Raw genomic sequence first — 22,861 nt, forward strand, 5'->3', positions numbered from 1 at the left:
TGTTCTCTTACCACAGATAGTTTGAGGAGCTCTGGGTTATGGATGGGCCTACGTTTTTTCTGTGTTCTTTTTAATTCTGCTTTTTTGAAAAATTGAAATATAATTTTCCTACCATGAAATTCACTCCTTTAAGTGTACAGTGGTTTTTGTTATATTCACAAGGTTGTACAACCACCACCACTATCTAATTCCAGGATATTTTCATCACCCCAAAAGAAACCCTGTACCCCCTTGTCAGTCACTCCCCTTGCACTCCCCTCCCCACACCTCTGACATCTCTCCAGCCCTGGGCAACCAGTAATCTATTCTCTGCCTCTATAGATATGCCTACTCTGCACACTTCATATAGATGGAATCATTCAATGTGTGGTCTTTTGTGTCTGCTTTCTTAGCATAATTTTTTGTTTTTTTGTGAGGAAGATCAGCCCTGAGCTAATCTCTGTTGCCAATCCTCCTCTTTTTGCTGAGGAAGATTGGCCCTGAGCTAACATCTGTACCCATCTTCCTCCATTTTATATGTGGGATGCCTGCCACAGCATGGCTTGATAAGCAGTGCATAGGTCCGCACCTAGGATCCAGACCTGTGAACCCCAGGCCGCCATAGTGGAGTGTGCAAACTTAACCACTATGCCACCGGGCCGTCCCCTTACCATAATGTTTTTAAGGTTTATCCATGTTGTAGCATGTATCAATACTTTATTCCTTTTTATGACTAAATAATATTCCACTGTGTGAATATACTGCATTTTGTTTATCCATTCATCAGCTGATGGACATTTGGGTTGTTTCTACTTTTTGGCTGTTATGAATAATGTTGCTATGTATGTTTGTGCACAAATTTTTGTGTAGACATATCTTTTCCATTCTCTTGGTTATATATCTAGGAATGGAATTGCTATGTCATGTGGTAACTCTATATTTAACTTTTTGAGAAACTGAAAAATTGTTTTCCAAAGCAGCTGCTCGACTTTACTTTCACACCAGCAATGTATCAGGGTTCCAATTCCCCTTGTTCTTGCCAATGCTTATTATCGACTAGCTTTTTTTTTTTTTTTTTTTTTTTTTTTTTTTTTTGTGAGGAGATCAGCCCTGAGCTAACATCCGCCAATCCTCCTCCTTTTTTGCTGAGGAAGACGGCCCTGGGCTAACATCGGTGCCCATCTTCCTCCACTTTATATGGGACGCCGCCACAGCATGGCTTACCAAGCAGTGGGTCGGTGCGCGCCCGGGATCCGAACCAGCGAACCCCGGGCCGCCGCAGCGGAGCGCGCGCACTTAACCGCTTGCGCCACCGGGCCGGCCCCAATCGACTAGCTTTTTGATTGTAGCATCCTAGTGGTTGTGAAGTGGTAGCTCATTGTGGTTTTGATTTGCATTTCCCTGATGGCTAATGATGTTGAGCACCTTTTCACATGCTTATTGGCTGTTCGTATTTCTTCTTTGGAGAAATGTCTATTCAAATTCTTTGCTTGTTTTTAAGTTAAATTTTTGTCTTTTTGTTGTGTTGTAAGAACTCTTTATATACTCTGGATACAAGTCCCTTATCAGATATATGATTTTCAAATATTTTCTCCTATTTTGTGAGTTGTCTTTTCACTTTCTTGAAGTACAAAAGTTTTTGATGAAATTCAGTTTAGTTTTTCTATTGTTGCTTGTGCTTTTGATGTCATATCTGACAAAACATTGCCTAACTCAGGGTCACAGAGATTTAATCCTATGTTTTCTTCTAAGAGTTTTATAGTTTTACCTCTAACATTTAGGTCTGTGATACATTTTGAGTTAATTTTCATACATGTTGTGTGGTAGGGGTCTAACTTCCTTCTTTTACATTTGGGTCCTCAGTTGTCTCAGCATCTACTTAACCTGTTGAACATATTGAATACAGTTATAATAATTGTCTTAGTGTCTCTGCTAATTTTAACATCTGTGTCAGTTCTGGGTGGATTTCGATTGATATTTTCTGCATTATAGGTTGTATTTTCCTCCTTATTTGATACGTCTGGTAATCTTTGATTAGTTGCCGGCATTGTGAATTTTACCTTGTTGGTTGATGGATATTTTTGTATTCCTATAAACGTTCTTGAGCTTAGTTCTGGGATGTAATTAAATTAGTTGGAAACAATTAATGTTTCAGGGTTTGCTTTTATGATTTTTTAAGTGGCTCAGGAGCAGTGCTCCTTCCAGGGCTAATTTTTCTCCAGTACTAGGCAAGACCTTCCTGAGTACTGTCCTCAACACCCCGTGAATGATGAGTTTTTCTAATCTACCTGGTGGGAACAGCTCTGTGTGAGTGGTGGGCTCTCTTCCCTCTAATCCTTTTCAGTCTTTTTCTGGCCTTAGGTAGTGTCCTCATCCGTGTGCTGTTGAGTACTCAGGGGGCCCTCTGCAGGTCTCTGATTATGCTCTCTGTGCATCTCTCTACTCCATGGTGCTCTGGCTTTCTTAGTCTCCCTGGACTTTCAGCTTTGTCTTCACATCTCAGAGAGTATTTTTTTGAGGCTTTTCCTAGTTTCCCCTTCTTGTGCTGTGGCCAGGAGATTGTCTCAAGTCAGTAAGTTTGGAAACTTGTAAGGCTTATCTCTTTTGTTTTCTGTCTCTCAGGGGTAATTGTTTTTTGTCTTCTGATGTCCTGTGTCTTAAAAACCATTGTTTCTTATATTTTGTTTGTTGGGTTTTCTTTGTTGCTGTCTTTTTGCTCAAACCAGAAACCTGGGGATCACCTTTGGCCCTTCGTTCTCCCTTACTTTACATACCACGTTATCAAGTCTTACAGAACTGATTCCTTTCTAACCTACTCCTTTGCCACTGCCTTAGTTCAGGCTCTTATTCATTTCTGTCCTGCAACCTAAGTTGTCTTCCTGTCTTCCTGACCCTTTAGTCTTTCTTCCATACTGTTGACAGAGTGGTCTTTCTAGAGCACAGATATGCTCTGACCTCTTTCTTCTTCACTTGAGATCCTTCAGTGATTTCCCATTGTCTTCTGGATGAAATCTCTATATCCAATCTCCATAGCATGGCCACAAAACCTTTTGTGGGCTGGCCCCTGCTCATCTCTTTGAGCTCTTTCCCTTCTCACACCCACTTACTCCAGCCCTACGAAAGTGCTTTAATTCCCTGAAAACCTTTGCTCTTCTGCACCCCTGTACCTTTACACACCATACTGTCTCCTTGGAAATGCCTGACCCCACCAAGCCTCGAGCCACCACACTCAGCTCAGGTACCACGTCTTACAAGTGTCTCCTGCCCTCCTGCAGTTGATTCCTCTCTGTTTCTCTGCTCCTCCTCTGAACTCTATACATCATCCTGTTACAGCACTTACCGCACTGCATTGCAGTTGTTATTTCTGGACTATGATCCAAGATAGAAATGACAGCCATTTTCTCATGATGATCCTGGGTTATATAGGCATTGTGTAACTAGAAAAGGGATGCAAAATTTGGACCAGAATATTATGAGCCCCAGTATCAAAACTTAAAATACCTAAAGGAAATAATTGAAAATAAATGAAATACCTCAAAATATTTGAGGTAGTTAACATAATTTTCATTTGATTTTATAACATTGAATTGGAACATAAGGCTCAGAATGCAGTTTGGCCTTATTTACTGTCACAACCAGAATGAAATTGCATAAAGAATAATGTCAGAAGAAAATCAATATTTTAAAATATTTAAGAATCTGAAGTATTGGTAACTAAAGCAAACGGGGAAAATAATCATGCTGACAATATTTATTAGAAAACCTGATGGAAATATCTGAAGAAAAGAACCCATTGATGTATGTGAATTCCATCATTTCATTATAGGGGAATTGGACAGATCTAGTGATATAATTTAATCAATTTAAAATATATAATACTCATGCATGTTTGCCTTTAAAAGAAGGAAAATGGGGACGTCTCAGTGCTGCTTCTCCCAGCTGTCCTGACAACAGTTGAAGATGAAGTAGAAGATCCCCTTTAGGGTGGTATCATCAAGGAAAAAGGGCACTGGACTAAAGAATTGGGTACATTTTCCCCATTAGTGGAAGTTAAAGTTGGACATATTTGGTTATATTGCCATGGCAATATATTATCACCATTGCAGGTAAAATGAGTTCCACTGTATTAGTCAAAGTTTTCCAGAGAAACAGAACCAAGACGATGTGTGTACATATAGGAAGAGATTTATTATAAGGAATTGGCTCACACAGTTATGGAGGCTGGTGAGTCCAAAATCTGCAGTGTGGGCTGGTAGGCTGGAGACCCAAGAGAACCATTGGTGCAGATGAAGTCCAAAGAGAGTCTACTGGCGAATTCCCTCTTGCTTGGGAAGGCTGGTCTTTTTGTTCTATTCGGGCCTTCAACTGGTTGGGTGAGGCCTATCCACATTATGGAGGACAATCTGCTTTACCCAAAATTCACAGATTTAAATGTTAGTTTCATTCAAAAACACCCTCCAAATGGACACATAAAATTAACTATCACATCCACCAAGCAGTAATGCATAGTTTTGAAATTAGTACAGTACAATATGTGAATATATCTTTTTTCTCTGTGGGTTCATAAAAATGTTTACTGTAAAGGAAAATGCTTTCTTCCTTTATCACATTTTGTAATCCTTTGAGGTTTTATGGGAAAACTATAGATTTTCTGAATTATTAGCATTTATTGATGAACTCTAGGAGATATTTGTTTTGATTAGAATGTGGCCTGCTCATATTCCAGAAAGAAGCAATAAAAGCCTCATTAATCTCTTTGTTTGAAACCATCAAGATCATATCACCTGACATTTTAGGTTCATGGTCTTTGCAGAGGATTCACAGAAATCCTGTTTGGTTGTTTATTAGCAACATTTAAAAAAAAATTCCACGGAAGAAGTCAAGATGGCGGCATAGGCAGACTCTGAACTCACCTCCTCCCGCGGACACAGCCAATTTACAACTACTCGTGGAAAAATTACCCCTGAGACAGAACTGAAAACTGGATAAGAGGAACTCCTGCAACAATGGACAATCCTAACTGAGGTAGAAGAGGCAGAAACTCCCTTCTGGAGAGGAAAAATGCCACCTTCACAAGCCGCCAGTGTCATGGCCGCCCAGGAGCAGCCCACAGGTACGCAGCCCTCCCTGGAGGAGCGGGGCCCTGAGCCGGGAGCGCCCCTGCTGTGGGCATTTTGTGGACCCAGCACAATCGAGAGGAGTAGCATAATATCTGACTTTGCCTGCTACTAAAACACTGGGGAGTACCCCCAGAAAAGCTGGTTCACAAAGAAATTAAAACCGGCTCTTAAAGGGCCCACGCACAAACTCACCTATTTCAGAAAGCAACCTAAAATCACCAGAAGGAAAGGTGCACAGTGCTTTGGTGAAAAGACTCACCTGATAGGCCCTGAGTGCATCTCGGTGAGAAGAGAGACCTCTCCAGGGACTGGGACATTGGCGGCAGCCATTGTTGTGGCCTGACACAGACGCCGTTGGAGTTCTCCCTGAGGCCTGCTAGCGCAGGTCTGCCCCACCCCCTAGAGCACCGATTTAATCCAGCTCAGCCAGGGCAGCCAGCCCACCCTAGAGACTGGCCCCACCCAACAACAAGCCCTCAGGCAACTTGTGGGCCTGCATAGATTGGTGACTGGATTCTCTGCAGCCTGGCAAGTGAGCTGACTTGAGCGGGGCAGGGCGTGCACAAGGAGCAGGTGGAGAGTGTGGGGTGGTGGTGGAGTGTGTGGGGCTCCCGCCGTGGAGAGACTGGGTCCGCTTCAGGAGGTCGTCGTGCGTACATGGGGCAGGACTGTGTTGACTGTGTGTGTGGACCTGTGGGCGGCAGGGCTTGTTAGCTGCAGAAGACTTGTGCTTCTCAAAGACCCACATAGGGCGTTTGCCCCACCTTCCAAAGCCTGAAACAATTGGGTGCTCCCGTGCCTGAGGCCAGCCCCACCCAGCTGTAATCCTCAGAGAGCTGACAAGAGACCTCAAGGCTGGAGGCTTATAGCAATTGTAAGCCCCTGAGCCTAACAACCTGCCACACTGGGGGCCTACTCACTTAAAAGAAATACTGTAACACAAATGTGGTATTAGAACTTGCAGTGAACTGTGCTGGGGCTCCCCATACCTGATAAAGAGACTGAAGGGCCCACAACAACTACAAGCAGCTGAGCATTACAACAGCTGGCCAGGAGCAAAACTCGGCCTCCCTGGGCGCCTACAGGGAGAGCAAACAGGCCACTACAGAAGGACACATGTAGCCCACATAGGGGTCACCCCTGGAACATTGAGAACAGAGGGAAGCACACTGCAGGCCTCCTAAGCCATCACTTACATAAGGTCACCTATCCAAGAGCAGGAGACGTAGCTCACCTACCTAATATGTAGACACAAGCACAGCGAAAGAGGCAAAATGAGGAGGCAAAGGAATACATTACAAGTAAAGGAACAGAACAAAACCCCAGAAAAGGAACTAAGTGAAACAGAAATGAGCAACCTACCTGATAGAGAGTTCAAACAAAGAGTGTTAAGGATGCTCACTGATATGGGGAGAAGAATAGATGAACTCAGTGAGAATGTCAACAAAGAAATGGAAGATATAAAAAAGAACCAATCAGAAATGAAGAATACAATACTGAAAATGAAAAATTCACTAGAGGGACTCAAAAGCAGAGTAGAAGATACAGAAGAACGGATCTGTGAGCTGGACGAAAGACTAGAAGAAATTACCGAAGCTGAACAGGTAAAAGAGAAAAGAAAAAGAGTGAGGACAGTCTAAGGGACCTCTGGGACAACATCAAGGGCACTAACATCCGTGTTATAGGTGTCCTGGAAGGAGAAGAGCGAGACAAAGGGGCAGAGAATCTATTTCAAGAAATAATAGATGAAAACTTCCCTAACCTAAGGAAGGAAACAGACATCCAGGTACAGGAAGCACAGAGAGCCCCAAACAAGATAAACCCAAAGAGGCCCACACCAAGACACATCATAATCAAAATGTCCAGAATTAAAGAGAGAATTCTAAAAGACACAAGAGAAAGTCAAGTTACATACAAAGGAAACCCCATAAGACTATCAGCTGACTTCTCAGCAGAAACCTTACAGGCTAGAAGAGAATGGCATGATATATTTAAAGTGCTAAAAAGAAAAAACTTACAGCCAAGAATACTCTAACCAGCAAGGTTATCATTCAAAATGGAAGGAGAGATCAGAAATTTCCCAGACAAGCAAAAATTAAAGGAGTTTGTCACCAAGAAACCAGTGCTACAAGAAATGTTAAAGGGATTGATTTAAGGGGAAAAGAGAAGACCACAAATAGGAAAAATTATCTATTTCCATGATAAGAAGGTAATGGATACAAATGCACAAAAAAGAGGTTAGATATGATATCAAAAACATAAAAGGAGGGAGGAGGGGAGTTAAAGAGTAGAGCTTTCAGACAGAGGTCAAACTAAAGAGACCATCAATTCTGTATAGAAGAAGAAAGGAACAGAGAAGAACTACTAAAACACAGAAAAAAAAGTTAAAAAATGGCAGTAAGTACATACTTATCAATAGCTACTTTAAACATCAATGGACTAAATGCTCCAATTAAAAGGCATAGGGTGGGTGATTGGAATAAAAAACAAGACCCATATATATGCTGCATACAAGAGACACATTTCAGACCTAAAGACACTCACAAACTGAAAGTGAAGGAATGGAAAAAGATACTCCATGCAAATGGCAATGAAAACAAAGCTGAGGTAGCAGTATTCATATCAGACAAAATAGACTTTAAAACAAATACCGTAAAAAGACAAAGAAGGGCATTACATAATGATCAAGGGAACAATCCAACAAGAGGATATAACACTTGTAAATATCTACGCACCCAATGTAGGTGCACCTAAATATATAAAGCAATTATTAACAGACATAAAAACAGAAATAGACAGTAACACAATAATAGTAGGGGATTTTAACACTCCACTTACACCAACGGATAGATCATCCAAACGGAAGATCAATAAGGAAACATTGGCCTTAAATGATACACTAGAACAGATGGACCTAGTAGATATATACAGAGCATTCCATCCAAAAACCGAAGAATACACATTCTTTTCAAATGCACGTGGAACATTCTCCAGGATTGATCACATATCAGGCCACACAACAAGTCTCCATAAATTTAAGAAGATTGAAATAATACCAAGCATCTTTTCTGACCACACCGGTATGAAACTAGAAATCAACTATAGGAAGAAAATCAGAAAAGCCACAAATACGTGGAGATTAAACAAAATGCTACTGAACAATGACTGGGTCAATGAAGAAATCAAAGAAGAAATCAAAAAATACCTGGAGACAAATGAAAATGAAAATACGACATGCCAGAATTTATGGGATACAGCAAAAGCAGTTCTAAGAGGGAAGTTTATAGCAATACAGGCCTATCTCAATAACCAAGAAAAATCTCAAATAAACAATCTAACCCTGCACCTAAAGGAACTGGAAAAAGAACAACAAACAAAGCCCAAAATCAGTAGAAGGGAAATAATAAAAATCAGAGCAGAAATAAATGAAATAGAGACCAAAAAATCAATAGAAAAAATTAATAAAACCAAGAGCTGGTTCTTTGAAAAGATCAACAAAATTGACAAACCTTTAGCTAGACTCACCAAGAAAAAAAGAGAGAAGGCACAAATAAGTAAAATCAGAAATGAAAGAGGAGAAATTACAACAGACACCTCAGAAATACAAAAGATTATAAGAGAACACTATGAAAAGCTATATGCCAACCAATTCGACAATCTGGAAGAAATGGGTAAATTCTTAGAACCATACAACCTTCCAAAACTGGATCAAGAAGAAGTAGAGAATTTGAATAGACCAATCACCAGTAAGGAGATCAAAACAGTAATCAAAAACCTCTCCAAAAATAAAAGTCCAGGACCAGACGGCTTCCCTGGTGAATTCTACCAAACATTCAAAGAAGACTTAATACCTATTCTTCTCAAACTCTTCCAAAAAATTGAGGAGAGGGGGAAGCTCCCTAACTCATTCTATGAAGCTGACATTACCCTGATACCAAAACCAGACAAGGACAACACAAAAAAAGAAAATTACAGGCCAATATCACTGATGAATATCGATGCAAAAATCCTCAACAAAATACTAGCAAATCGCATACAACAATACGTTAAAAAGATCATACACCATGATCAAGTGGGATTTATTCCAGGTACGCAGGGATGGTTTAACATTCGCAAATCAATCCACGTGATACACCACATTAATAAAATGAAGAATAAAAATCACATGATCATCTCAATAGATGCAGAGAAAGCATTTGACAAGATACAGCACCCATTTATGATAAAAACTCTGAATAGAATGGGTATAGAAGGAAAGTACCTCAACATAATAAAGACCATATATGAGAAACCCACAGCTAATATCATCCTCAATGGTGAAAAACTGAAAGCTATCCCTCTAAGAACAGGAACCAGACAAGGATGCCCACTGTCACCACTCCTATTTTTTTTTTTTTTAAAGATTTTATTTATTTATTTTTTTCCCCCCCAAAGCCCCAGTAGATAGTTTTATGTCATAGCTGCACATCCTTCTAGTTGCTGCATGTGGGACGCGGCCCCAGCATGGCCGGAGAAGCGGTGCACGCCCGGGATCCGAACCCGGGCCGCCAGCATCAGAGGGCGCACACTTAACCGCTAAGCCACAGGGCCGGCCCACCACTCCTATTTGATATAGTACTGGAAGTCCTAGCCAGAGCAGTCAGGCAAGAGAAAAAAATAAAAGGGATCCAAATTGGAAAGGAAGAAGTGAAACTGTCACTATTTGCAGATGACATGATTTTATATATAGAAAACCGTAAAGAATCCACCAGAAAACTTTTAGAAGTAATAAACGAATATGGTAAAGTTGCAGGATACAAAATCAACATACAAAAATCAGTTGCATTGCTGAAAGAAATTGAAGAAGCCACAAAGAAATGGAAAGATATTCCGTGCTCTTGGATTGGAAGAATTAACATAGTTAAGATGTCCATACTTCCTAAAGCCATCTATAGATTCAATGCAATCCCTATCAAAGTTCCAACAACATTTTTCACAGAAATAGAACAATGACTCCTAAAATTTATATGGAACAACAAAAGACCCCGAATAGCTAAAGGAATCCTGAGAAAAAAGAACAAAGCTGGAGGTATCACAGTCCCTGATTTCAAAATATACTACAAAGCTATAGTAACCAAAACAGCATGGTACTGGCACAAAAACAGACACACAGATCAATGGAATAGAATCGAAAGCCCAGAAATAAACCCACACATCTATGGACAGCTAATCTTCGACAAAGGAGCCAAGAACATACAATGGAGAAAAGAAAGTCTCTTCAACAAATGGTGTTGGGAAAACTGGATAGCCACATGCAAAAAAATGAAAGTAGATCCTTACCTTACACCATACACAAAAATTAACTCCAAATGGATTAAAGACTTGAATGTAAGACCTGAAACTATGAAACTTCTAGAAGAAAACATAGGCAGTATGCTCTTTGACATCGGTCTTAGCAACATATTTTCAAGCACCATGTCTGACCGGGCAAGAGAAACAATAGAAAAAATAAACAAATGGGACTACATCAAACTAAAAAGCTTCTGCACAGCAAAGGAAACCATCAACAAAACGAAAAGACAACCTAACAATTGGGAGAAGATATTTGCAAACCATACATCTGATAAGGGCTTAATCTCCAAAATATATAAAGAACTCATGCATCTCAACAACAAAAAAACTACCAACCCAATTAAAAAATGGGTAAAAGACCTGAACAGACATTTCTCCAAAGAAGATATACAGATAGCCAACAGACACATGAAAAGATGTTCAAAATCATTAACTATCAGGGAAATGCAAATCAAAACTACAATGAGATATCACCTCACGCTCGTCAGAATGGCTATAATTAACAAGACAGGAAACAACAAGTGTTGGAGAGGATGTGGAGAGAAGGAACTCTCATACACTGCTGGTGGGAGTGCAAACTGGTGCAGCCACTACAGAAAACAGTATGGAGATTCCTCAAAAAATTAAGGATAGCACTACCATATGATCCAGCTATTCCACTGCTGGGTATTTATCCAAAGAACTTGAAAACACCAATGCATCAAGATACATGCACCCCTGTGTTCATTGCAGCGTTATTCACAATAGCCAAGACTTGGAAGCAACCTAAGTGCCCATCAAGGGACGAAAGGATAAAGAAGATGTGGTATATACACACAATGGAATACTACTCAGCCATAAGAAACGATGAAATCCAGGCATTTGTGACAACATGGATGGACATTGAGGGTATTATGCAAAGTGAAATAAGTCAGAGGGAGAAGGTCAAATACCGTATGATTTCCTTCATTAAGTAGTAGATAATAACAACAATAAACAAACACATAGAGACAGAGATTGGATGGTGGTTACCAGAGGGGAAGGGGGGAGGGAGGAGGGGGAAAGGGATAATTCGGCACATGTGTGGTGATGGGTTGTAATTAGTATTTTGGTGGTGAACATGATGTAATCTGTGCAGACATAGAAATATAATGATGTACACCTGAAATTTATACAATGTTATAAACCAATGTTACTGCAATAAACAAAAAATTTAAAAAAAAAATTCCACAATTGATATACCTCTTTTGAGAACAGCTGTGGATCTCTCTGAGTCAGCCATCTGCATGGTTAGACAATTCCCAGGATGATTTTATTTGCTTGCATTAGCCCAGGCACTCAGAACAACTGCACCTGGCCGTGCTTCAGCCTTGTTGTGAGGCTGGTGTCCGTGGAAGTGTTTGTTAGCCACAGCCTGTCCCCTGAAGGCCTGTGGCTTTCTTTCTCTGCAGGGCTTATACTTGTGCTGATGGTACGGTTTTTCCTTTATATTTTCAAAATCTCATCAAATCCATAGAAGTCTTATTTGGCCTTGAAAATCTGCATTATTACATTATCAAATCTCATTGATGTATCAGTAGACTGAAACCATACAGCATCTGCTGTGGTCATAAATTACCACTCACACATTGTGGGCAAATGGCTAGAAAGCTCCCCCAGTGCCCATCCTAGTGCTGAATGTCTTTGGTTTATTTTACATGCTGCTCCGTTTTGTCTAGAACTTCACATGTAATCAGAGTTTCTTTTCTCGAATGGTTGATTCTGCCTTTTATGTTCCACATGTTTTATAGGTAGGAGTACTTCCTCCTTATGCCTCTCCATTTTTCTCTTCAAAGGCAGTTGTATTCCAGGCTCCAGGGAAAAGAGCTGTACTATACTTTGCCAGCCACGATGCTCTGCTCTCATTCATAAAGCTACTGAATGTTACTCCCAACCTACCCACTGAATTTTTTCGGTTAACATATGTCGGTCTATTATGAAGGCGGGTTCAGAAGTTTTTTTGCTACTTGTTTTTTTATGGAAAGCACTTTTAGTTCAATAGTTTTATATGTCGTTCCTTTGGAGGCGAATACTCAAGGGTATTCAGTAAGCTCTCTTTGTTTTTCTAGTTATTTTTGACATTAATTATTGATATAGAAATATTCAAGTAGCAAAGACAGTGTTCTTTTAAAAATTAGGTTTAGAATGCATTCTTCTAAAATTCTGCTCTAATAATATTAACTTAATTTTTTATCAGTTTGTCCAGTTTTAAACATCTAAAGAATTATTAGTATTTTAACACATAACATTTAATATCTATTAGTATAGGTTCCAAATATATAAACTACTTAATTCTTCAATATAATGCTTATGTTTTCTCAGTAGACAAATCAGGAAAGTACCACCTACAGGAAACTTCCACATCTTGACCTCGGTCACTGAATCAGTTTGAGTCCAGTCGGGGTGGAAACTACACAGTAGATTAAACAGAGAGAAAGTCAAGTATAAAGAATGAGTAAACGCTGAGAGATAAGGACTGTAAGATACAAGGAAGCTCTCTGTGGTTCCCTAGGGCTGAGGGAGAATACCCAGCAAGGACAAAGGTGCAAGGAGGTCCCTCTCCAAGGCTGGGGTTCAGACCTTGTTGGAGAAAGTGTCGTTCAGCCCACAGGATAGCAGCGAAGTTTGCTGCTTTACCCAGGCTGTACTGGTGTGCAATTACTTGACAAGCGAGAAGCAGCCCTTTGGAGTGCAGGTGAGGCACGAACAATCAGCAGTTGATGGTGTGGGCGTGTACAGGGGGCGGAAGCTTGGGTTGGCAGGAGGGCATGATGTAGGCAGAAGGCCTCAGGATGCTGGTTTCCATGTGGAGGTGGCCACTGGAAGGTTTTCACCAGGCCAGGCCAAGACTGCCCGCTTGTCAGGGTACCGCATGTTCTGGGTGCATGTCTGAGCCAGAGCTCCAGTAGATTTCCTCACCCCCTCAGCCCTCACCTGTGCAGCAAACAGCAGGAGAGCCCCTTCCTCCTGCAGTGTCCCTCCAGTGCCCTCGACTGAGAAAGCTTAGCATCATGCTCACTGTAAAGGAACCACGCTTAAAGGAATTCTGTCAGTTGTGGCAGAACGTGTGTTAAAGGAAAAATTTGCAGTTGAGAGGCAATAAATTGATAACTAGCACCTTTATAGTCTCGTCGTTATCTGGACCCCTTTTTTCCTCTTTACTGTAGAGTGTTAACTGAAGTGACTCCCTCCATATATTTTACAACCCAACTGTTGTGACGAAGAGTAGTCCAAGATCAGAGCTCCTGGTTGAGTTTTGGCACCATCATGTGAGCCTCCCTGTCCCCATTCAGGAGTAGTTCAATGGGTAGCTAACTAGAGATGCCATTTAGCTGTCACTATGAAATTTGTTACTTCTTACCCTTAGCTCTTTGGATTTCCCCAGTGGCACTGATTTTGAAATTGGCTGGCCTAACCCCAGGTCCAAGAGAAGTGAGAGGTAATTACTACAATTGAGTCATTATTTCATTATCTTGGGAAATAGAAATTCTTATATATAAATGTTAATAATTTGATGTTAAATTACATCTCATTGATACTTAGAATGTTTCATTATTGTTACGACTGATTAATAAAAAAAATCAAAGTTCCAGAATGCCATATTGGTTAGTATAAATTTGAAAACGAGGTTCTTGAATAATGTGCAGACATGTTCTCTACAAAAATAACCCTTAACAAAGATACATTTTTTAAAAATTCAGTAAACATCTACTGAGTCCCTACTGAGCCCCTGCGCTAAGGACAGATGCTTCAGATGCTTCAAGATCTTATTTTTCTTAGATCAGGTTGACTGGTTAGCATCTTTTTTCTTGTGAATTTCTGAACTTTTCATCCCCAGATCAATAAATAAATGTGACAGATGTCTTATACTGTTTCCCTTAGTCTGTCGGGAATATCTGTCTATTGAATTAATGGCTGCTAATAACTTATTTGGGATCTGTAGAACTGTACAGCTATGTGCTAGTGGAATGGCAGAACACTGCACTAAAGTCAGCATGTTCCAGGTCTCCACTTTTGCTGCCTCCCATACTCCACAGGGAGTTTCTTTGTCCTCAAAATGGATTTTTTTCTAACTGCAGTTTTAGAAATCTTTGCCCAGTTTGGTAACTCATCCCATTCACTACTGATTTTTGCAGAGAAAGGCAGGAGCCTGAGATGGTCACATAAAATGCCCGTAAGGTCAAGGCTTGTAATAAAGAAATCAAAGGTAATGACTATTATTATTATCATCATCATCTGTCTTTAGATTAAAAAAGAGTGGTACTCATGCAGCTTTTCTCACCTTGTAAGGACCCATAATCAGCCACTTTCCCATTTATTCCTCTTCCCTCCATCAAGCTTCTCTCTCAGTGTTTTCCTGTACTGCAAAGTGCAGACACTTAATACATGTTGGTCGAGTCTCTTTGTGCTCTGTCAGCAGCCATCTTTTTCTTTCTGGTTAAACAGTTTTCATGCTTCATCTCAGCCTCAGTGACCCACCCTTGGGAAAAGACTCCCTCAGCCATCCCTTTTCTTACTAATTACTGTATTAAAACCAGCTCTGCAGAACAGCTCCCGGTGGATAAGTAGGACTTTCCAGATGAAGTGGAAAGAGGTAGACATATTTCCTCCATGAAACCTTTATTTGACCACCTATGAGGAGCTGGAAGCCTGAGAGAGTTCTCATTCTCTGCCTTTTTTTCACTATGGCCTATTTTAGGCAGACTTACCTATCAGGATGTTTCTGAACTCTCTGGCCCTGGAAGGGGCTCTTTCCCAGCTGGAATAATCTGTGTCTGCAAGTTCAAGGAGTTCCATTGTGCAGTTTATTCAGCAGAGTGGCTCTCATTGTATCCAGTCCCAAGGCAAGGGAAGGGTGTTGCTCTCTCTCCAGATTACCTGGGTGATGAGATTTGTCTCCGTCGCAGGAGAACCCTCTGCTCCAGTCAGGCTGGTCACGTCCCTCACTTCCTTCACCTCTGGATTTTTCCACAAGACGTGCCACTTTACTTTCTTTTCTCCAAATCCTGCCTCTTCTTCAGTTTACATTCCATGTTTTCTGTGGAGCCTTTTCGAAGCCCTTCCAGCCCTCACTTTTCTCTGAGCTCCTACACTCTATGTAGTTTCTACCCCACAACTTAATACTTATCTTTCCTCTTGTGGTGTTTTTGGGTGTTTGTGTGACCCACACTGGATTGTAAGAGGGATGCATTTTACACTTCTTCTCTTTCCTCCTAGTTGTTCACTGGTAGGTACTTGTTAAAATACACAAGAGTTTGTTAATATCTATGCCTTAAACCAGAAGGCTTGGCTTCAAGTGGGCATAAACATGGTTTAAAAAACTATAGGGCCCTCATTATATCTCTTTTCAGATTGGCTGCTGTAAATTGTAAGTGCGGTGAACAGCTTCTCTCTCTACTGCTGGTTTATGGTAGTTTTAGAAATGTTATTTTTAAGGCAGGTCTCACTGTACCAGCTGCCCATACTTCAGGGTGTCAAAAATGTGGCCTGGAGCAGTGTGGATTGTAGAAGTCTGTGGGTAAAGGGCTTCTACCTGTACAGGTTGCTCCGTGGTGCTTTCTTCCATCCCCTCCGTTCCCTCTCTCATGTACTGGACTTCAGTCCAGATCTGAGTGTGAACCTGGGAGAGAGGTGGTAGCTTGATTGTTGAGGTCTGTTTAGTGCTTTAGATTAGCTTTGTCTGTGCCCATACCATGAGAGGAGCAGACAGAAATGGAAGTGAGTAGAAAGGCAAAGCTGGTCATGTCACTCTCCTCTCAAGACTGTGCGATGTCTTTCTACTGCGTAGGATAAGCCCCCCAATCCTTCACCTGCCTGGTGGACCCTGCGTGGTCTGGCGTCCACCACTCTCATCTCTTCCCGTTCTCCCTCTTGCCCATCATGCTCCAGCTGCTCTGGCTCTTCCTCTTCTTTCCCTGGTTAACTCCCACTCAGTCCTGAGGTGACATGCACCACCTAACGCCACGTTTTCAGGGATGTCTTTCCTGACACACACACCCCCGTCCAAATCACACCTCCCACATATAATTTCTGATCACTGATTTTGCTTTTTCTTCCTATCACTTTTTGCCTGTTGGTCTGTATGGTTTGTAATTATATATCTTTTTGTGTGATTATTTGTTCAAATATATATCCTCTCCTGGAGTGTAAGCTCCATAAGGGCAGGGATGTGGCCTGTCTGCTTGCTGTTTTAACCCCGTGTCCCTAGCTCAGTACCTGGCACATAATTGAGGCTCAGTAAATATTAGTTTGAAAAGTGGAATGAAAGCAGATGTGAAAGGAGATTGCAGGGTTTTGGGGGTAGGTGATGAAGGTAGGGTGGAGGAGAACTGTGGTCAGAGAAGTTTACAGGCTGAGCTGAATCAGGAAGCTGGGTGCATTCAGGGTATTCCTGAGACTCAGGACTGGGGATCACGGGCTCAGCCCTGGAAAGCCTCTGGAGTGGCTTGGAGACCTCCAGGCAACTCCTGCCTTCTGTAAGTAACACCAGCAATAGAGTGTTTACCATGTGCAGACATCGAGTTAATGCTCTAAAAGGGCGATATCACTGACTGCTTTTACACTGAGGAAATGGAAAGCATGGAAATATTAACAATTTGATAAAGGTCAAACAGCTAATAAGTAGCAGAGTTAGGATTAAAATCCAGGTGCATTTAACTGCCCAGCCCTTGCCCTTAACCGGTGGGATCTGCCACTTTCCCAGGAGTGTCTCTTGTGTTCCTTCCTCTACCCAGCCACGTGACTGAATATCAGCATATCGTGCTTGAAAATCCATAATAGCCGCCTCTTAACCCCCCTCTTTTCCCTTTCCAGTCCATCTGCACATGTTTACCCGACTAAATTCTCTAAAATCCTTCTTTTATTGTTATTGCATGCCTCAGTAATCTTCAGTGGTTCAGCATTGTTATCAAAACACGAACTCTCTGGCCTTGCGTTCTAAGCCCCCACTGGCCTCCATTTTCCTCATGCACTTTATCCTCCTTTGCTCTCTTGGTCAACTCTTTGAACCCCAAATGCCAAACTGACACATTTCTGCCCTGAAGCTGGCCTGGAGCAGTTCTGCTTGCTACTCCACAGGTCCGTGTCTTTTAATAGCCATGTAAAATCCTTCAGTGGAGCCTGGGATCCTGTTCTGCTCTTGATGAATGCCCTTGTGTGTATTCTTACAGTTTTACTCAATTCTTGTTTTATTTTTACTTTATTTTTTATGTTCTTCCCCCAGTTTGACTGGAAGCTCCTTGAAGCATGACTGTGTATTGTACTTCTTTTTATTTCCTCATAACATCTGATTTAGTGTTACAAACATGGTAGATATTTGATAAATGTGTGTTAAATGAGTAAACAAACTGTGCTTCTGATGTTCTGTCTCACTAGGGTTTTGCTTTACCTTAATATGTTCCACCACACTAAAAAAGGTTATAAAACTTGAAAAATGAAGAAACTAGGATCTTGCATGAATTTCTGATTGGGGACTTCAACATTTTGGGCAGTATGTAACCTTTAATGTTCTTATAGATCAAAGTACAAAAATATTGGTGTATTGACTGACTGTGGGGCAGAGTGGAGAGTAAGGCCACGAATAATATTGGTTATAATAAATGTTATATTCTTTTGATTTTAGTTTGTGATGTACTACTCAACTTAGTAAATAATGCACATTGCAGAAATAGCTGAATAAGAATACTTAACACTTTCAATATAATGAATGCCCTTGGGAATAAAATAAACATAATTGTGATTCTCTATATAAAATCAAAGAACTGAACTGTGGATGCAATTTCCCTTAGGCTATTCAATTGTTTTTTTCAGCAGATTTACCTTTCTAATTATATTTTGCTTAGCTAATTTTCAAATTACTTTGCATTCCCTGAGAGCACTGTACTTGGTGTGTCAAGGGGACACACATTTAACAGTCATAAAACTATCTGTAAAAGCAAAAAGCTCATTTCCCCCCAAGGATCTTTTTTAAGAATCAAAATGCATGACTGATCCTAAAAAAAATAATAACTTAACAGGGCACATAAATTATTTTCCACATTTGTTTGGGCTTTTTTCCTTTCCCTTTGTGCTCTACAACCAAAAGAAAGAAGCTCCTTCAAGGAAATATATCCCCGATGTGTTCACACTGTGCTACAAATTGGAGTATTAGCTGAAGTTGACGGCAGAGAATGACAGTGTAAACTAATACAGGCGTTGTCTAAACCTTATGAATGAAGTGATGGGTATCCTCGTGAAGAAAGAACACAGGCTGTCACAGGCCTGGGTCCTAGAACTGCCTCCTGTCTTGTTGCATGAGCTTGAGAAAGTAATGAACTCTTCTTTTTTTTTTTTTTTTTTAACCAAATAATCAGGATAAGATCATAAATCTTGTTTAGTGTCTCATTGAGGTATTATGAAAAAAAGTATGTACTATATATTACTGCTAAACACCAAAGGGGAAAAACAGTCAGAAAAATTATGAACCAAGACTTTAAGAGAATAGTGGAAGTTACTTATTTAGTGGTTTTGATTGTCCTTTAGTTGAGAAAAAGCTGAGAACATTGAACCAGGTTCCCTGAAAAGAAAGGAGATGTATGAAATCTCTTTTTCACTTACTGATCACAGTTGGTTTTTGTGATTTTAGTCAGGAGTCAGGGTTGTATTAGTCAGTTTCATTATTGAGAAAGTGATTTCAGTTCCCTTGAGAAAGATTCCAGATAAATTAATGGGTTTATGAAATTTATTTTTATTTTTTATATTATTTTTTAGATGGACGTTAAGCACTGTAATGAGGTTAATCTTCACTTTCCTGTGGATGAGTTTTGTGACTGATTGAATGAGTCATTAGCAAACTAAGATTCTACTTCACAGGAATATTTTGAGAACAAGCTTAAGAATGTGTGTAAGTTCTTAAGAAAAGGAACTAGGGCTCCTTGGAGAAATGGCTGATTCCTGGACTGGAGCAGGGAAGTAGAAGATAAGCTAGCAATGCCTTACGGTGCCGGAAAGTAAGGAAGTCTTCCAAAAGGGATATGGGCGTGTAGAAAGGACACAGGTGCTAACTTGAAGGAACTCTCAAGAGCTAAGTCTGGGACAATTTGAGCAACAAAATAGGTAATGATAGTAACGGATTATAATCCGTGGAATAAAATAAATAGCTGTGAGTCCATGTTTAATGTAAATAATTGAATAAATAAATAAATGAGGGAGAAGAACCAGCTCTTGCTTACACATAATTCTAATTAATAAATATAGAAAGAATGATGGAAATAGAAAAACACTGTCTGGCAAACACTGCAGTAATGATTATTGCAGACCAGATCCACCTATGTATGCTAAAATTACTCTAGGTGAGAGTATGATGAGAAATAGGATATTTGCATAGTCTCACATATCTATCTCTTCACAAAATATTTAATAATTTCAAAGAGAAAAATACTAACTTTACCATGGAGAAACCCAGACAGCACATTAACCAAGTGTTCACAGTTAACGTCATCTGTGATGGGAGATGGCAGTAGCATGTGCCTCCTTATGTAATGCACTGAAGAGGGTGCAACATCACTTCTATGGTGTTTTTTCCTCTTTGTTTTAAATTATATTTTTATTTTGAAAAAAATTATAGATTCATATGCAGTTTTTTTTTTATAATTTTATTTATTTTTCCCCCCAAAGCCCCAGTAGATAGTTGTATGTCATAGCTGCACATCCTTCTAGTTGCTGTATGTGGGACGCGACCTCAGCATGGCCGGAGAAGCGGTGCGTCCGTGCGCGCCTGGGATCCGAACCCAGGCCTCCAGCAGCGGAGCGCGGGCACTTGACCGCTAAGCCACGGGGCCGGCCCCATCATATGCAGTTTTAAGAAAAATACAGAGAGATCTTATATATCCTTTACTCACTTACCCCAATGACAGCTATAGTTGCAAAACAATAGTACAGTATCATAACCAAGGTATTGACAATGATATAGTCAAGTTACAGAACATTTCCATCACTGTAGGGATCCCTCATGTTGCCCTTGTATAGCCACACTCATTCTTAAAATTGGGTTTTTTGCTTTCTTATTATTGAGTTGTAAGAATTCTTTATATATTCTGGATATGTTGAGGACATTCTTGAATATTGAGGATATTCTGGATCTGGATATAGAGTTTCCCCTCAGTCTGTTAATATAGTGAATTATACTGATTAATTTTTTTAATTTTAAAAATTGTGGTAAAATACACATAACATAAAATTTATCATCATAACCATTTTTAAGTGTACAGTTCAGTGTATCAACTACATTCATATTGTTGTGCAGTCATCACCACCATCCCTCTCCAGAACTCTTTTCATCCTGCAAAACTGAAACTCTGTATCCATTAAACAACAACTCCCCATACCTTCTTATCCCCTAGCCCTTGGCAACTACCATTCTGCTTTCTGTCTCTATGAATTTGACTACTTTAGGTACCTCATATAAGTGGAATCCTACAGTATTTGTCTTTTTCTGACTGGCTTATTTTACTTAGCATAATGTTCTCAAGGTTCAACCATGTTGTAGCATGGATTTCCTTACTCTTTAAGGCTGAATAATATTCCATTGTATGTATATACCGCATCTTGTTTATCCATTCATCCGTCATGGACACTTGGGTTGCTTCTGCCTTTTGGCTGTTGTGAATAATGCTGCTATGAACATGGGTGTACAAATATCTCTTTAAGACCCTGCTTTCGGGCATGTACCTAGAAGTGGGATTGCTGGATCATATCATCTCTAGATCCTTCTTTTACTCTCCCTCTACTTTGCTGTTCTCCAAGCCCTGACTCTCTTTGAGTACTTTTTCCTTGTAGAGATTTAAGTTTTAAAAGTTCCCATCCATTTATTTCTTTAAATAACGTAGTAAACCCTTGATTAGGAGGATTGTTCAGAGAACAGAGTATAGTGGTTATTGAATTTCCTGGCTAAGTGGCCAGAAACCCCTTTGTTTCAGTCCTTGTTATTGCAGAGTGTGTTAGTTCATTTTATTCTCTAAATACAGTAGAGTGGACATGATTGAATCTCTCTGATAATTCAGGATCTTGTGATGCTTCAGGGCTATCATTGTGAATGTGGATTCACAGCGTAGTATACCACAGGGTAGAAGTTATTGGGGATTGGAGCAAAATATTAACCCCTCTGGACTCTTTGCAAAACTAAATCCTTGATGTGAGTTTGTTTTATTATTTATGTGTTTATAAGCAAATCAAATAATATAGTATTATATAATAATTGATATTTGAAAGATGTTTACTAAACTTTGTTCCTCATCTGGTTTTTTCTTCTCTGCCTTACTCTTTGCATCTGTATCTCCATCTCACCAGATAATGGGCTGTCACCTTAGCTCTGAGTAAGCATATTTAATAGAGGTAACTTGTAGAAGAAAATGGAATCTGGAATGCTATATTCATCTTCCTCTATCAGCTGCATTTCTCTTTTTTTACTACACTTGAAGGAAGAAAAATAGAGCTTTGGAGGAGAGAGGATTAGAGAAAGAAAGAGGTAGAAGAACTGAGAAGAAGAGAAAAAGCAAAGGAATTATGAAGAAGCGCAAAAGAGGAGAAGGAAGAAGAGGGCAGGGTGAGGAGGGTTAGGTGAGAGTAGGAGAGGGTGGTTAGAGAAGTCCCAAAGTCAGGCTTCATGGTTCCTCCATCTTTGGACTAAATAAAGCCCTGATCCTTCTGAGTCTAAGGATCAACTTCCAGGAACCTCCTATGGCTGTGACAAGTGGATAACTAAACCGGAGGTCACTAGGGCTGGAATGAACTTAATCAGCATTCTGCAACAAGCATTTCCTGCGAGCCCGCCATCCTCAGCTCAGCCTCCTTAACTCAGTAACCACCGGTCCACCAGCTAAGACTAGAAAAGACCAAACCTCCATTCCAGATGCTTTATTCACCACTCTGTAGACAGAAGTGAGTAGTCCCCCAAGTTCTCCAAGTCCCTTCTCTGTCCCTTGCGGAACACGTCTTTCTCTAATGCTGGGGCTGGTGGATTGGAGGGGAGGCGCGAAGGTCTCCTTTCTTCGCCCCTTCAGCTGGTAATGCCTGTGATGCTTGGAGGCAGAGGTCCTACCGTACCAACTGTTAGACCTTACTGGATTTGAACTTTGCCTGACAAGTCGTAGTACCATACTCTTTTACAGAAAACAGAGGAATGAAGTTACCTGGCATATTTTAAACATAATTCGCCAGGCAGGTATGACGGGTTCTTCTCACTTGTATTTTTATCAGACCATGGGGTTTGCATGATATGTGTCCAAGCTTGGAAGTAGACCTGGGAACCCAAAGGCTTAACAATTTTAAGTGTACGTTTTCCATGTGGGTACTCTAGAATGAAGCTGAATATATTTTTTAGGGTAATTTAGTTACAAAGAAATTGTGAAATCTAAGCCTGGTTTTTGTACAGGAGT

General features: G+C 40.4%; 1 protein-coding gene and 1 long non-coding RNA gene across 2 annotated transcripts in view; one reads left to right on the forward strand and one right to left on the reverse strand.

Moving 5' to 3' along the window:
• The window catches only part of C15H3orf70 (chromosome 15 C3orf70 homolog), an 86,684-nt gene that overhangs the window by 57,271 nt on the left and 6,552 nt on the right, over positions 1–22,861 (forward strand). The window lies entirely within an intron of this gene.
• LOC131414895 (uncharacterized) lies at positions 4,147–5,433 on the reverse strand. The gene is made up of 2 exons (XR_009222259.1): positions 5,359–5,433; positions 4,147–4,385 (listed from the first exon to the last, which is right to left on the reverse strand). It is a non-coding gene; the product is annotated as an uncharacterized LOC131414895 (long non-coding RNA).

The sequence above is a fragment of the Diceros bicornis genome, chromosome 15, assembly GCF_020826845.1.
Source record: "Diceros bicornis minor isolate mBicDic1 chromosome 15, mDicBic1.mat.cur, whole genome shotgun sequence".
Taxonomy (NCBI): domain Eukaryota; kingdom Metazoa; phylum Chordata; class Mammalia; order Perissodactyla; family Rhinocerotidae; genus Diceros; species Diceros bicornis.